This window comes from Sceloporus occidentalis, unplaced genomic scaffold, assembly GCF_023333645.1.
Source record: "Sceloporus occidentalis isolate IW3139 unplaced genomic scaffold, rSceOcc1.0.p SCAF_1, whole genome shotgun sequence".
Lineage (NCBI taxonomy): Eukaryota > Metazoa > Chordata > Lepidosauria > Squamata > Phrynosomatidae > Sceloporus > Sceloporus occidentalis.
Window position 1 is genome coordinate 188,374,232 of NW_028316981.1, and position 14,897 is coordinate 188,389,128.

Here is a 14,897-nt window from a genome sequence, read left to right on the forward strand (position 1 = left end):
TTTTCCCCCTCAGTTTAGAAGGTACGTTTAGTATTGATCTTTGGTATTAGGTCTAACAAAGGCTTGGATGAGGAGGCAGGGTAGGTGAGTGTGGGTTTCATAATGCAGGAGACCAGTTGTGCATGAATGAAAATTATATAAGAAATATTAGTTTGGGGCTCAGTTGGTTTCCTAAAAAAAAACCTTATTGCATGTGCAAGTGTTTGCCTATGTATTTTCAGTACTGAATTTCACAAGGACTCCCCCTTCTTTCCCCCCTTTCCCCCTTTTTGCTTGCTGTGCATAAAACACCTCAAAGGACTTTTCAGAGACTGGGACATTTAACACAGTGGAAAACCTCCTCCCCCCACCTTGCCTGCACTTGGCAATATTTTAGCAACCAGCAGTTTGGAGGATACCAGCGACTTTTTGCGTAGCAGCTTCTGGGTAGAAACAGCTTCCAGCAAATCCAGTCTTTGTTTTTGAACCATAACAGTGTGGTGGTGGAGTCAGCTTGGGAAAGAGGACTCCTTTTGGCTCTGGTAAGAGAAGGTAGTAGATTTTTGTATTCCTTTTTTAAAAAATTAAGCCAAAGTTATGCATGTTAGGGGATGATTCATGGCAGGGAAAGGCATTATCTTTGATTTACAGGAGGGGAAATGCCATTACCTTAGTTGAAGGTTACCTGGCTAATATTATTTTGTGAAAGTTTTAGTCTGATTGATGTTTTGAATCTAATCTAGACTATCGAAATCTATATAGTGATTTATAACAGAAACTAATTTCTAAGATAATTCAGTGTTAAATGAATATTTTTATTAATTTCTAGTTTGCTGATAAAGTTGAACATGACAACCTGTAATTATTTTCAGCCTTTACATATTCACATTTTAAATCGTGCAAATGAGATGCCGTCTTCTAAAATGATGTTTTCTCCATTTCATTGTGAAATTTCAGTTTTTTTCTCTCCTCCAGTAATATCTCAGCTTTAACACATTCACTGTTCCAATTCCCAATCCATTTTACATATATTTATTCTCAGTTGTCAAATAGCTCTGTTTGGAATTATAGGGTCAAAAAAGTTTCACAGTTGCAGAGAAATGAAATCCTGTATACAGAATATTAAAAGACCCTGAAATGAGAGAAAAATGACAAAGAACGTAAGGGCATCGTCCACCAGGATGCTGCCTTGCCAGACTTGTGGAAACGGAGGAGAGGTTGGCAAGGGCTGAGTGAGCCCTTGCACAGTTCGCATTCATTTTAAGGCTGGCACAAGGCTTCGCTTCCCAGTGAATTTTGTGGTAAGGTTTTTACCTGCTTTTTTAAAAACCCATTGTGTGACTTTAAAAATAAGAATTAATTTAATAATTTTAAAAGGGAAGGGAAGCAGGGAGTCTTAAAAGTAAGACATTTTAAAACTAAGCACAGTTGAAATATTGAAAACCCTTAACAAAATGAAATCTCTCAGCTGAGATCCATGGTTGTGGTTTAGAGGCTTTCTAAAGGAGGGAAAGAAAATTCAAGAGAAAGAAAAAGGCTGTATAAATTTTGATCAGGCAGGAGCCATGATCCTGCTGGAGCGAGAACTGCAAAGTACTAAATACTTAAAGAAATTATCTTGCTATTCTTAATTTTCCGAGATACGCAACTATTGTGCAACGACAGTGCTCTTGAACCGAGTGATTTTGTAGGGAGATCTGGATGAATCTAGACAGGGACTTAAGTACCGCTGTCCATGAATTTTCAGTTGGGTCCAGAAGTACATGGCCAGAATAATCTGACCGCCGTATAATTGAACGTGAATTGTTTGGCTTTTCCTCCCCTCTTGCTTTTCCTTTTGGAGAACAGAAATATCCACTGCAAGCTGTCCAGAAATTTCCAAACCCTGGCTGTAAATGCAAACTTGAAAAACAAACATATGCTTGTTCTTTTTTCAATATTGCTGGGTTCATTAAATAGAAACCGGCAGTCTCGAGGCGAGAGTGGGGAGAGAACAGTCATTTCAACAAACCTGATCTTTTCAACAAACTGGATCTTGGGCAAATATTGTTCCAAATATATTTGGGCAAGCAGGCCCCATGGATTATGAGGCCAACTGCCATACATTATTTGAAACTCATAATACTAGCTAGCCCCCCTTCCTTGCTTGTGAGGTCCGTAGCCTCATGCCGTGGCTGAAACTGCTGCTTCTGTTCTTGGTTGCAAAGGCAGGTGAATGTCAGAAGACATCAGCCTGAGATATGAAAAGGGAAGAGGACCTGGACCTGCAGAATTTTTTTAGCTAAAGGGTCCTTTTTGGAATCAGAGGCTGGGCTTGCAAACCTTGTGCCAAAACTAAAAGAAGTGCTACTGATCAGTACTCAGGTTTTCCCATCACGGGGATTTACCAGGCATTTACTAAATTCAGCTTTTTCTGATTTGCAGGTAGCTAGTGGACATTTGAAAAAAGGTGCTTCAGAAGCCAGCATTCTAACTGATGATCACTTAATTATAAATCTATAGTTTAATTACACTACTTCCCAAGCCATCTGAGGCCTTGTTAAGAAAAGTCAAATCAAAAGAACTAGTTCCTGGTTCATAAAGTATATATGAAAAATGCATATTTTAAAAATCATTAAATAGATCAATGATTAGATGGGAGGGGAATGTCATCAAGAAAAATATGCTGGGTGAACAGTCCAGCCCCAGTTGTGTGCTTTTGTATCTTTCTGATATTGGTAAGAGTAAGTGCTTATGCCTTTCCCTTTGAAAGCAGTGATATTTAAAAGTCGTGTGACAGAAACTGGAATCCTAATACCTGCCTCCAGTTGTCTGGGGGGAAAGTATAAATTGTAACTTGAGCATTTTTTTTTAAATCTGAGTAATTTCAGAAAGAAAAAATTGGTTTCAGAATCACTTGTGGAAAACAGTCCAGAGCTGAACTGAAGTAGTGGCTCTGTTTCACAAAGAACCCTAAATCATGTCAAAATACCAACAAAATAAAAGTCTATGAATTTGTGAGGATGGACAAAAGGGGTGATACAGTTGTAGGGGTGGGAGGTCCAGATGACAACCTAGGAAGGCATTTGAAGGTCTGTTTTCTTAGTTCAGATACACACACACACAGACACACACACAAACTAAGAAAACAGACCTTCAAAAGGTTTCCTAGGTTGTCATTTTCTGTCCTATAACACACATACACACACACACACACACACACTTTGGCTCTTATATGCATCTATCAATACATAAAACTTGTGTGAATGGATTCACATTGCCTAAAATTTCTACTGTAATTTGCATTTCAGCTTGGTATCTGAATCTGGCAAATTTGGTGGTCTCCAACCACCCTGAAGAAATAGCATCCTGGCAAATAAAAAATGAAATGTGGGCAGCCAGGCAGAAAGATTGGGAAGAAGGGGTGGGTAGTCATGAAGGGCATGAAAAATTCACCCACAGAGCACTGTGGTCTTCTGTGGGCAAAGAGTGAATGACTTCGGGTGTAATATTCATAACCACAAGGACTAGAAACATGTTCTTTAAAAAAGCAAGCAAACTCAGGCCCAGGCATCCAAATTGTGTGCCTGGCCCTTTCAAAACTATATGCATGGAATCACAAGAAACAACAGCTGTGGCCTGTGCATGAGTAGGTTGGGTGTGAGTGAGGAGACAGAGGCATGCTCCCAATGGCAACTATATTTCTTGGCAAAACCAGTACCCAAACCAGAATAGACCCCAACATAGGCCTATTCTGCACCGTCCAAAAGACCCCACCCCATTCTGATGTACTGTTTGGACAACGTACAGTCCAAACCCTTGTTCTGGTGTGGGTAGTCTGGACAATGTCTAGCACACCCTGCACCAGAACTGGGCATAATAGGGTTAAAATTAATTAAAATTAACTTGCCTGTTGCTCTGGATTTTCTGGAAAGCTCCAGAGCTCTCCATTTCTACTTCATGGCAGCTGTCTGCACAGGTGTCCCACTGGGTGACCTGGTGCAGCTGCCACCTGCACACAGCATGAGATCAATAATAGTGCCTCATTCTGACCTAAGAAGCAAGTGACCGGTGGCTGGCAGAAAACATGCTGGCTGGCCCAGTGGGACACACTTGCAGACAGCCACTGTGGCATGGAAACAGAAGTCAAGGTAACGGGCAGATCAGGACAGCTGCAGAGCCAGGATACTCCAGGCTGCCCCAGAATATCCTGGCCAGTGCAGACAAGGCCTCTGAGAGAAGGATATGGGGAGAAGGAACACTGTCAAAAGGCAACTGCTTTGTGTTGTTTTCAGGAGCCCGAAACACTTTGTCACTTCCACCTGCTCAGTTCTCTTAAATCAAGGAAGAGAGGTTTAGGTTGTGTGTTATTTTTCAGCATTACTTTGGTTGCTTGGGGCCTCATCAGCATCTCTATACAAAAGGCAGGGATGAGTGAGACTCACATTTCACAAATTTCTTTAGATTCAGAATAGAAGGAATTTAAGATTTTTAAAAGTATGATTTTGGGAAAAATTAAAACTGATCAGTCCATCCAAAGGCTTGGATGCTTCACTGAGAGGGTCTGCATTTTCAACTGCTAGCAGATACATCTTGATCCATGTCATGCTGAGAAAGATTGTTGATATTGCATTTGGCAAACAGGTGAGGATTTGGAGTCAGTTAATTTTTGACTAATTTACCAACATTTGCAAATTTCTTCATATTTCCCGATGGAAAGAATTTGAGGTTTAAGAACTTCAAATGCAGAAGAAAGCAAAACAGACACGTTTTCCTATCGCTATCAACAAGACCTCCTTGTCTTGCGTGTGTGAGCCACAGACTAATCCCTTTTAGAAACAACTCCCAATAAACTGGCACATCTCTAAGACAACATCATTTCTGTCTGAGTAGTCTCAAAACATTTCACTTCTTCAAATGCCCAGGTTGGTAACATGACTTTGAAAATTGCTTTAGAAAGATATCTTTTAAGGAGATACACAAATATACAAAGCTTGCAAGTTGAGCCTACCCTGGATCTACAACTCACCCTTTTTCAGCCATGTCTTGCAAGCCTTGACCCACCACTTCTTTCTATTTCTAGTGCAAGTTCGCTGTGTAGAGTGTGGTTAGCCATCGTGGCAATTATAAATCCCCCACTCTTGCAGCAGCAGTGTTTCAAGTTTTTTAGAGGACTTTTTGAAGACACAAGAACATTCCAGTCACCTAGAAATTTAGGGATGTATTTGGCATGGATGAGACTTGTGTGAAAATCTGAGCTGAATTCAGAGCCAGGCCTGCATGTAAGAAACTCAAAGATAGGGGGAAGTTTATAGCTACGTTGGCTCGGGAATATTTGTACAAATCTACAAATGCAAAACTACCAAAACAGATCTCTTGCTAAAAGAATCCTTACTCATCCCATCAAACCAATCCTTTGTTTAAAAGAACCAGTCTTGCTTTGCTTCCAGAGAAAAACTTGTGCTCAGACATGGGAGCTTATCGCACACACTTTTGTCTCCATCCTGGGCACAGGCAGGGAATGCACGTGGCCAAGTGAAAATGGAGTTTATCGCATGCTAAACTGTTGGCAAGGTGTTCCCATGCCATTGCTGACCCTAACCTGTCCCCGAGCCGGGCGAGGCGCATGAATTTTGCTCAGCCGGAAAGATTCCAGCTGAGCACAAAAGCTTTCCAGCTGAGCAAAATTTATGTGCCTCAGCCCGGCTCGGGGACAGGTTATGGTCGACGATGGCATGGGGACGCTTTGCCGATAGTTTAGCATGTGATAAACTCTGTTTTCACTTGGCCAGGCGCATTCCCTGCCTGTGCCAAGAATGGAGAAAAAAGTGTGTGCGATAAGCTCCTTGGTTTGACCTCTATGGGAAACACAGTCCAAACCTGAGGCCAAATTTTTCTTTGTGGCTTTTTCCATTTTTGTTAGAAACACGCAGGACTCTCCCTGCCCTTCAAAAACAAATGAACAAAAAAGACTATCAGGTGACTTAGGACTTTATCACACCAGCCTGTTTTTTTGTTTTTGTTTTTTACAACAGTTACATTAGTAAAGCAAATGGGAACATACCAGTTTGTAAACATTCAGTATCACACTTCTCTGCAATCGCTGAGTGTGTTGCAAGTATGCTGTTTTGGCTGTCCACGGTCCCTTCTGCACTTGTTCCACAGCCTTGCCTTCCTACCAATGAATGCCCTACTCAGCACATGTATGCCTTTCAATTTTTTAATTTTAATTTTTGCCATGATTTCATGATTACAGGAAAATGACCTTCACTATTCCCAAGCAAGTTGAGGTTGTTTTTACTCCGTGCCTTTCGGGCTTTTTAATTTTAATTTTTGTTGTGATTGCATAATTATGGCTAAATAATAAAATAAAAATAATTTTATTGTTTAGTTGTAATGACTCAAGCACAGCAAAAATAAAAATACCCCCCCCTCCCCAAAAGGCACAGAGTAAAAATAACCTTGGCCTGTTTGGGAATAGCAAGGGAAAGGGGAGAGAGGAGCAGGATCATGCCCCTTCATGCCACGTGACTCTTGTATCATTATAGTAGTGAAAGGGACCTTCTTGCACCAGGAGGACTAATGGAATAGAAGTGATATTGAGAGCCATTGAAGGATTTTCCTTGTCAGTGAAAAGGTGCACTCCACCAACATTTTAAATGCCAAGCAGCAACATGGGAGACACGACATCATGTGATAAGTATCACGCAAAGATGCTTTTATCATTTTGAAATTCTACTTTGCTAGCTTCGTGTTATCACTAAGTCCTATGTTATATATCTAAGGTTCTGGAAGCATTTTAAAGAACAGCAAGCAAACACAGTCTTGGAGACTGGGCTTGGACATGCATATGTAACCATTACAGAGGCTGGAGAGGTCATAGCCTCTGGAGTAATCCAAATCAGCCTTTGGAAAGATGACTTTTTTAATGCAGATTCCAGAATCTCTGAGTCAGCGTAGCTGCTGGGAGATGTAGTCCAAAAAAAGACAAATTTCCAAATGCTGCCCATTCACTAAATTCTCAGCCAGAGCAGCCTAAGAGCATTCTTCCAAGGGAATCTCTTATGTCCTATCAGAGACACTGGTAGTTTGACTCTCATCCTCTAGTCCGGGCTGGTGCATCAGTACCCCTTCTGATATGAGCCAACAACTCCTGTCACTCCCAGTCTGCATGTCTAGAAGATGGGTGATGGAAATTGTCATCTAACAATATTTGTGCAGTTATAGGTTCTCCATCCCAGCCTCAGTCTATGTGTCACTGATACAGTTTGTCAGAAGGGACAAATATGCTACACTGTGCTTGTTATACGCTACTTATAGACACTGCCTGTACAGCTGACAGGAGAAACTGCAGCCTGTTCTCGGAGAGGTTTAGATGCCTACGCAGCCTGTCAGGTCCCATAAGAAACCAATGATGTTTCACCTTGCCCTATAAATGCTCAGGGGTCTCTTTGGCCTTTAAGTATGAGCAATGCATCTTCACAGTGGGGATGAGCTGCTGTGTAACAATCCAAAGCTTCTTGTCTACCCTTTGGTTTCTTCCCCATTGCCTGCTGCACTTTTGATGCATCTTCAGCCAGGGATCTGAGACAGGGTAATCTTTCCATCCTTTTGTAGGTTGGAAAAATGAGTACCCAGCTTGTTGGAGGCAATTGGCTTAGAGATTGTAAACCACTTAGAGAGTGCTTAGTTCACTATGAAGTGGTATAGAAATGTAAATTCTCTTGCTCCAAAGTAAGGGTAAATGGGACCCAACATAGAACTCTGATGTAATATTTCTTTTGTTATGTGTGTTGTAGGCCTTCAAGTCATTTCCAACTTATGGCAACCCTATCATGCAGTTTTCTTGGCAAGATTTGGTCAGAGGAGATTTGCCATTGCCTTTCCTGAGAGCATGCAACTTGTCCAACGTCACCTAGTAGGTTTTACAGCTAAATTGGGACTTGAACCCTGGTCTCCAAAGTCGTAGTCCAACATTCAAACCAGTATGCCATGCTGGCTTTCTTAGTTTAATACACTTCTGATTGATAGTTTCTGAGATGGTTCATAGGAGTCCAGTTTTGCCAGATCATGGCATGCCCGCTTGTTCCACAGTCCGTGCCTTCAGCCTGCTTGCCATTGTTTGTGATAGCTTCCTATTTCTAATAGAGAGAATACAATGTGGATAATAACAAAGGGGAAAGAACAGAAAGGTGAAGAAGAAATGGATGTTAGCTTTTAATTCTAAATTTTAAATGCAGAACTTGCTATCTTTTCCCAAGATTTGAACAGTAGCATACATGGGATGTGGCAATGCTGGTGCCAGTTTGAGAATAGCATGGATTGCAAAAGATGAACAGTTTGCACTAGAAGTCTGATCGGCATTGTCATTAGGGTCATTCTGGCAACAAATTAAAACGTGGCTTTTTATTAAAAACCTTTGGGCCCTAAATTATTTCCTCCACAAAAGGTATATGTACTGTATATGGTTTTTAAACATTCAAGCTGTTTCAACTTGTTTGGTTTGTTTGAATTATTTTTATTGTTTTAAATTCTGAATTGTATTGAAACTGTTTAAATTGATTTTACTTTTTAAGCCACCTTGATGATATAACATGAGCTAAAAATGTGAGCATGCATGCATGCATAAATAAATAAATAAAATCCTAACACCACCATCTTTCTGTTTATGATCACAAATTTGCTATAATGGATGAGAGCCAGCATGATCTAGTGGTCTGAGTGCTGGACTACAACTCGAGATCAGGGTTCATTTCCTCTCTTGGCCATGGAAACTCACTGGATGTCCTTGAGCAAGTCACACACACTCAACCCCCTGTGATAGGTTCATCTTAGGGTTGCCATAAGTCAGCAATGACTACAAGGCACACAACAGCAACAAACGTATCAGGTGGCCTTGAGAAAGCTGTCATTATTAGGACTTTTCCATTTTTCAACAACAACGATAAATTGCTATAGATAGGATCACAATAGCACATTTATATAAAAAAGTGACACCACTTGGAATGTGTCATATTATTTGATGGTACTCCACTAAATTACTGATGGTCCAAAATTCCAAAAGTCAGTAAGATCCGGCGCACTGTATAACTAGAATAATCCCATTTTAGCAACAACAACAACATGCTCAAGGCCATCCGGTTAGTGCATACGATACATCCAGCCTATCTGTGGTCATAAAGGGAGCTCATTCTATATATCCCTCCACTGGTAATCCCAATCCCCATCCTCACCTCTCCCTTTGATGTGCCATGCCTCCGGAGAGTCATTCAATAGGAGAGAGATGTCTCTACTCATGCTCAGGAGTAGCAATGAATGGTGTTCTATATTTTCCTATATACTAAGGTATCTCAAGGCCTAATGCTGCATCAGCCGCCTGCCCCGTGATACTCAAGTTGCCTATTATGAGAACCCTTTCCCAATGCATTTCGAAGGTCTTGAGCTGCAACCTTTTTTCATTGTCATTTTTCATTGATAATATACTACTTCTTGTATATTTTTAATATACTAATATATTAATATATTAATATATAATAATTAATAATATAATAATAATATTGTATATTGTATATAATCCAAGAAACAGGACTGTGTGAAGACATGGTTTTTGCTATTTAAGTGACTCTGTGATGTGTGTTATGTATACTTTAAAATATATCCTTATATCTTTACAATATGAGTTACTAAATCAATGGTGGTAATCGGAAACCCACTGGATGACCTTGGGTGATAGGTTTGCCTTAGGGTAGCCATAAGCAGGAACGGACTTGAAGGTACACAACAACAACAACAACAACAAATTGTCCACCTCTCCAGCTGCTGTGAAACTGCAACTCCCAGCATTCATCACTATTGGCTGTGCTAGCTGGGCCTGATAGAAATTGCAGTTCAACAACATCTGGAAGGCAGCACAGTTCCAAGCCCTGTTCTAAACTACTTTCTTAGGTAGCTTGTCTATAAAACTGGCACTGCTGAGATCGCATCACCCAAATTCTGTGCCATTTAAATTGCTTGTGTCATTTGGCTGATCCTGCTCCCAGCATTTCCTGGTGTGCTGCCGGCTCCTTTGCCAAGTGGTTTTTCTCTTGACCTTTCCTTTTTCACTATAAGCACGGTATAACCCTACCTTATTCTCCTCTTGGGAAGCTGGGGGAGATCAATTTGCCAATACCGCCTTGGCTTCCTTTGTTTGGCCAGTCCTTGTTATAGCCTTGGTCTGGGATTATTCTTGCGCTCCCTCCATCTAGTGTGCTTCCTCTCTCTCAATCTCTCCTTCTCTCGATATATATATATATATGTGTGTGTATATATATGTAATTTGGAAGGGGAGCAGGGGGAGAGAGGAGAGCTGGAATATTTTCCATATGTTGGCCGTGGGACGAGCCTGAATCAGGTTCCCTTTTTCACTCCAGTATAGAGTCTGGCAGGCACACAATCCTCCTTTGGTGCCAAGTGATATACTATAAACTCGTGAATTGATGCTGTCTTTTAACATTTGAAACAGCAGTGATGTGTTCCATAATGCAAGAGGCGTCCACGTATGCATACACAGGAGAGGGGTATATTTTCTCTTCTCCTCTGATTCAGTTTGCGTCACTCGTCCTCACACAAAGGGACCCTTGGCATCATCTGTTGGTTTCTTCTTGGTGGGTGATGCAAGGCCTAGACGTGAAAGGATGGAGAGAAAGAGGCTGCTAGAGAGTTGAAAAGAGTTGAACCTCAGAAGACTGGGGGACAGTGAGGCCATTACTCCCTGCTTAGCTGAAAATTACTCTTGAGCCTTGGATTGTGAGCAATTCATTGAGTAGAAGAGGATTGTTGACCCCTACTTTCTCACCTGTTTTGTGGGGCAGTGATAGTAGCCATCACATGAATCCAGGCCTCTCAGGAGACTCCCAGCATATGGGATCAGTCTCAGGCTCAAGGCTGCAAGTGTTACTTTTATTTTATTTTATTTAGAGTATTTATAACCCGCTCTTCAGCCACAAAGGCTCTCAGAGCAGCCAATACATCTTTGCATCACTTGAGGTACTTTACAAAGAATCTCCTGGAGGCTTGGAAGGTCTGTTCTTGAACCTTTTCCAGAGTAGAACATTTTTGTCTTAACTGGTTCTTAGGTGGCAGCAGCTAAGCTATGTTGGGAAAGGGATGCTGCATGCCACCACTATTGTTTTTCAATTTGTCCCTTGCAATGCTTAAACTGGCTTTTTAAAAATACTGTCCTGTATTAAGAACATTTGAGATCAATCAAGCAAAGGGTGTTTTGGGGGTGGGGATGGAGAGATAGTAACAATGTTCCTATTAGCATTTTAAACTGTTTTTTGTTTAGCCCCCAGAAATGGATAGGAGATAATATGTTAGGGAAGTTGGCAACTCCTAGCCATAATAGCTAAGATAGGGAATTGTGAACCTGCAAATATAGCATATTTACTTCCCAGGTTCTCCACTGTAATTTTGATGCCAAATATTAACTGGCTAGTCTCTGGATATTAGCAGAAAATTAATCAGATACTTGCAGAGGTGCTGACTTATGGCAACCCTAAGATGAACCTATCACAGGGTTTTGGGGGTTGAGTGTGTGTGACTTGCTCAAGGACTTTGAATCTAGTGATTCCAGCTCAACATTAGGAAGAACTTGCTGAGAGTAAGAACTGTTCAACAGTGAAAGACACTCCCTTGGAGAGTAATGGAGTCTCTTTCTTTGGAGGTATTTTTTAAAAATATTAATTTTAATTTTATTAAACATACAAACTTACATATACCCAACACACCCCATAACCAAAATCTTGATATCAAATTATCATGTAACATCTATTTCCTTTACCCCTTCCCACCTTTTAAAAAGAATACAAACATATAAGCTACCCATGACAAATAAAAACAAAGCAACACAAGATTTCCTGCCTATTCTTTAATTGGTTTCTTAACTGTAATAACTCTTTACGTCTCCTCTGTTAATCTTCTATTTGTCTTTTTAGTCAAAAATATTTATCAATTTACTATCCCACATTCCTTCATTATCACTTTAATAACAGTATTAATATTAATAATATTAATCATAGTTGTGAATTCCAACTTACCCAACTATAAAATCTACTAATACTAATATCGCCTTTCAATTTTTAATATAGTTTACAAATGGTTTCCACGTATTTATAAATGTTTTTATTTGTTCTCTTCTAAAGAAACGTGTTAATCTATCTAACTGAGCCATTTCCATCACTTTTTCTAACCACTCCAGACATGTTGGAATTTCACTGGTTTTCCATTTTGTTGCCAGCACTAACCTCGCAGCCGTAACTAAATAAGATATCAAATTTCTATATTTTACTTCTCTACTAACTCTCAAATTTATCATATTCCTGGTCTCATACCAATTAGAAATCCCCCCCCCCAAATTCTATTCTTTTATTAATTTTAAACCGAGATTTCCTTACTCTTCTCCATTTCCACCATGTTATTTCATATAGGTGAAAAAAAGGTCCCACAAAAACCTGAGAATTAAGTGGAAATTATGAACAGATGCGAAAGAAAGAGGGGGAATTAGGGATCCCTGATTTAAAATTATATTTTGAAGCTGCCACTTTGACTTGGATCAAACAATGGATTATGTTAGAAAATAATAGAGATTTAGACTTTGAAGGACATGAACTACAGCTAGGATGGCACAGATATTTGTGGTACGTGAAGGTAAAGGTAAATGTAGAATTTAAAAACCATATAATAAGAACATCTTTCTTAAAAATAGGGCAAGAACATAAAGAAAGATTATGCCCCCAAATTCCAGGAGAATTCTGCAAGTGGGAACTGATAGAAATTTTTTTTTATTATAATTTTATTGGTAGAATGAAATTGATACATGTTATTATAATAAATTGATAAAATATTGATTAAATTCCCCTTACAATAATATATAAAAAAGACTTTTACCTTATATTCCCCATACATATAATATATCCCTTTATATTCCATTCTTTACTACTTTATCTAACTTTAATTCATATTTCTTTTCATCCTATATGTTTCATAATTCCCCCCTTCCCCCAAGTGCTCCCCATCACCCGAGCCTGTCTTCTTATTACTCTGTCTCCAGAATTGTAACTCTTCCTCTGGTGGTAAAACACCTCCTTCTTTTCCTAAAACTTTTTGTACAAATGTTTCCCATATTGCTTCGAAATCATTTCTCTTGATTATTCCTCTTCTAAACTTAATTTCACTAGTTAACTTATCATTAATTGCTATTTGCCAAATCTCTCTATACCAATCTTGTATTTGTAAATCTCCCTGGTCTTTCCACTTTTTTGCTATCATTAATCTCGCCGCTGTTAATAAATTTGTAATTAGATCCTTTATAACTTGGGTGCAGTTAATTTTATCATATAAAGATAATAACGCTATCTTTGGACTAAATTCTAAATCAATTTTTGTTATTTCTTTTATCTCCTCAAATACAATTTGCCAAAATTTCCTTACGGTTCTACAACCCCACCACATATGCATATAAGTGCCTATCTCTTGACACCCTCTCCAACATAACCTTGAATAATTCTTATTTATATGACTTAACCTTACAGGCGTTAAATACCATTTCCAAATTATTTTGTAGTAGTTCTCTTTTATTCGTATAGAATAAAATTTTAAATGGCGTTGATTCCAAATTTTCCCCCATTCGTGGTCATTTATTTTTTGTACTAAATCATCCTCCCATGTTGTCTTTAAATAATCTTCTTTCTCATTATATTTTAATAATAATTTATATATTTCACTTGTGACCCCTTTCAAAGTTTCATTCGCCTCTATACTTTCTCTTTGCCTAATCAACTGTTCAAATTTTGTGTATTCTCTAATCTCTCCTATATTTTTCTCATACTTCTTTATCCATTGTTCCAATTGAATACAATTATACCAAGTTAGTTTTGATCCTTGCAATTTCTCCTTTATTTTCCCTTTCTCCCTCATAGTCTTCATCCATTCTTTTATCCTATATATTTCTTGACCTTTTACTAATTTCCCTACTTCTTCCTTTAAATTTACTGGAAAATTTTTTAGCATTATAACTGGTGTTAAAGGTGAAATAGCTGGCATTAGTTTTTCTTTTTTTTTTTTCCAAATTTCTAATATATTCTTTAAAAAGGGGTTTTCTATTTCCTTCATTTCTTTCATAGTAAGTTCTTTAAAAAATATATTTTCCAATTTTTCCTCTATTCCTGTTGTTTCCATCTCTAACCAATCTAATTCCCCTTTCTCTATGATTCCATCTATAATATATCTTATTTGGGGAACTGATAGAAAATACCTGCATGAAATACAGGGAAATATTAGAGAAAAGATCTGGAACATGGAGGATTAAAGAAAGGCAGGAATGAGAGAGAGGGGGCATTAATACATAACTGCTTTTTTGATCGTTGATAATTGTAATGTAGGCATGTATTACTCTGCAGATAAATAATTAAATACTTAAATACTTAATATTTAATTATTCAATTATTTTAATTTTATGTATTTATACATCCACTCATCTCTGTGATATAAACACATAATATGCACACATTCATGTATATATTAAATCATACACACATCACAATGTATACAGACACTCACATATATATGCATCACAGGAGACCAACACTTCAAACTGCTGAGATGTGGAAAGTAAAAGCACTAATTTTTGTTGTTGTTGTTGAAACACTAGCAACATGTTATTGCACAATTGTGTGAAAGGATCGATTGCTAATTGTTAATGTCCCGTTATTAAACAATAATGGTATAATAGCAGGTGGGATTGAAAGGGAACTGGCCATGTGTGATAATCTCCTATGATCTTGCAGTCTCCACTAAGCTACCCTTTCTTCTGATGGTACTATATGTTACTTCACTACCTTCAAAGTGTGGTAAACCAGTCCTGCTGAGTTGGAAGGCCCTGCGTCTGCTTCTGTTGA

The 14,897-nt window shown here is 38.8% G+C and overlaps 1 protein-coding gene across 2 annotated transcripts in view; it reads left to right on the top strand.

Annotated features, from left to right (window-relative positions):
• Positions 1-430: 430 nt before the first annotated feature.
• Positions 431-14,897, top strand: part of NFIX (nuclear factor I X) — a 318,328-nt gene continuing 303,861 nt past the window's right edge. Inside the window, exon 1 of one of the 2 annotated variants that reach the window (XM_089487378.1) lies at positions 431-521. The gene's annotated coding sequence lies outside the window, so the exon portion shown is untranslated. Of the gene's footprint in view, positions 532-14,897 lie in introns of both variants that reach the window. The other variant, XM_089487376.1, reaches the window with a different exon arrangement.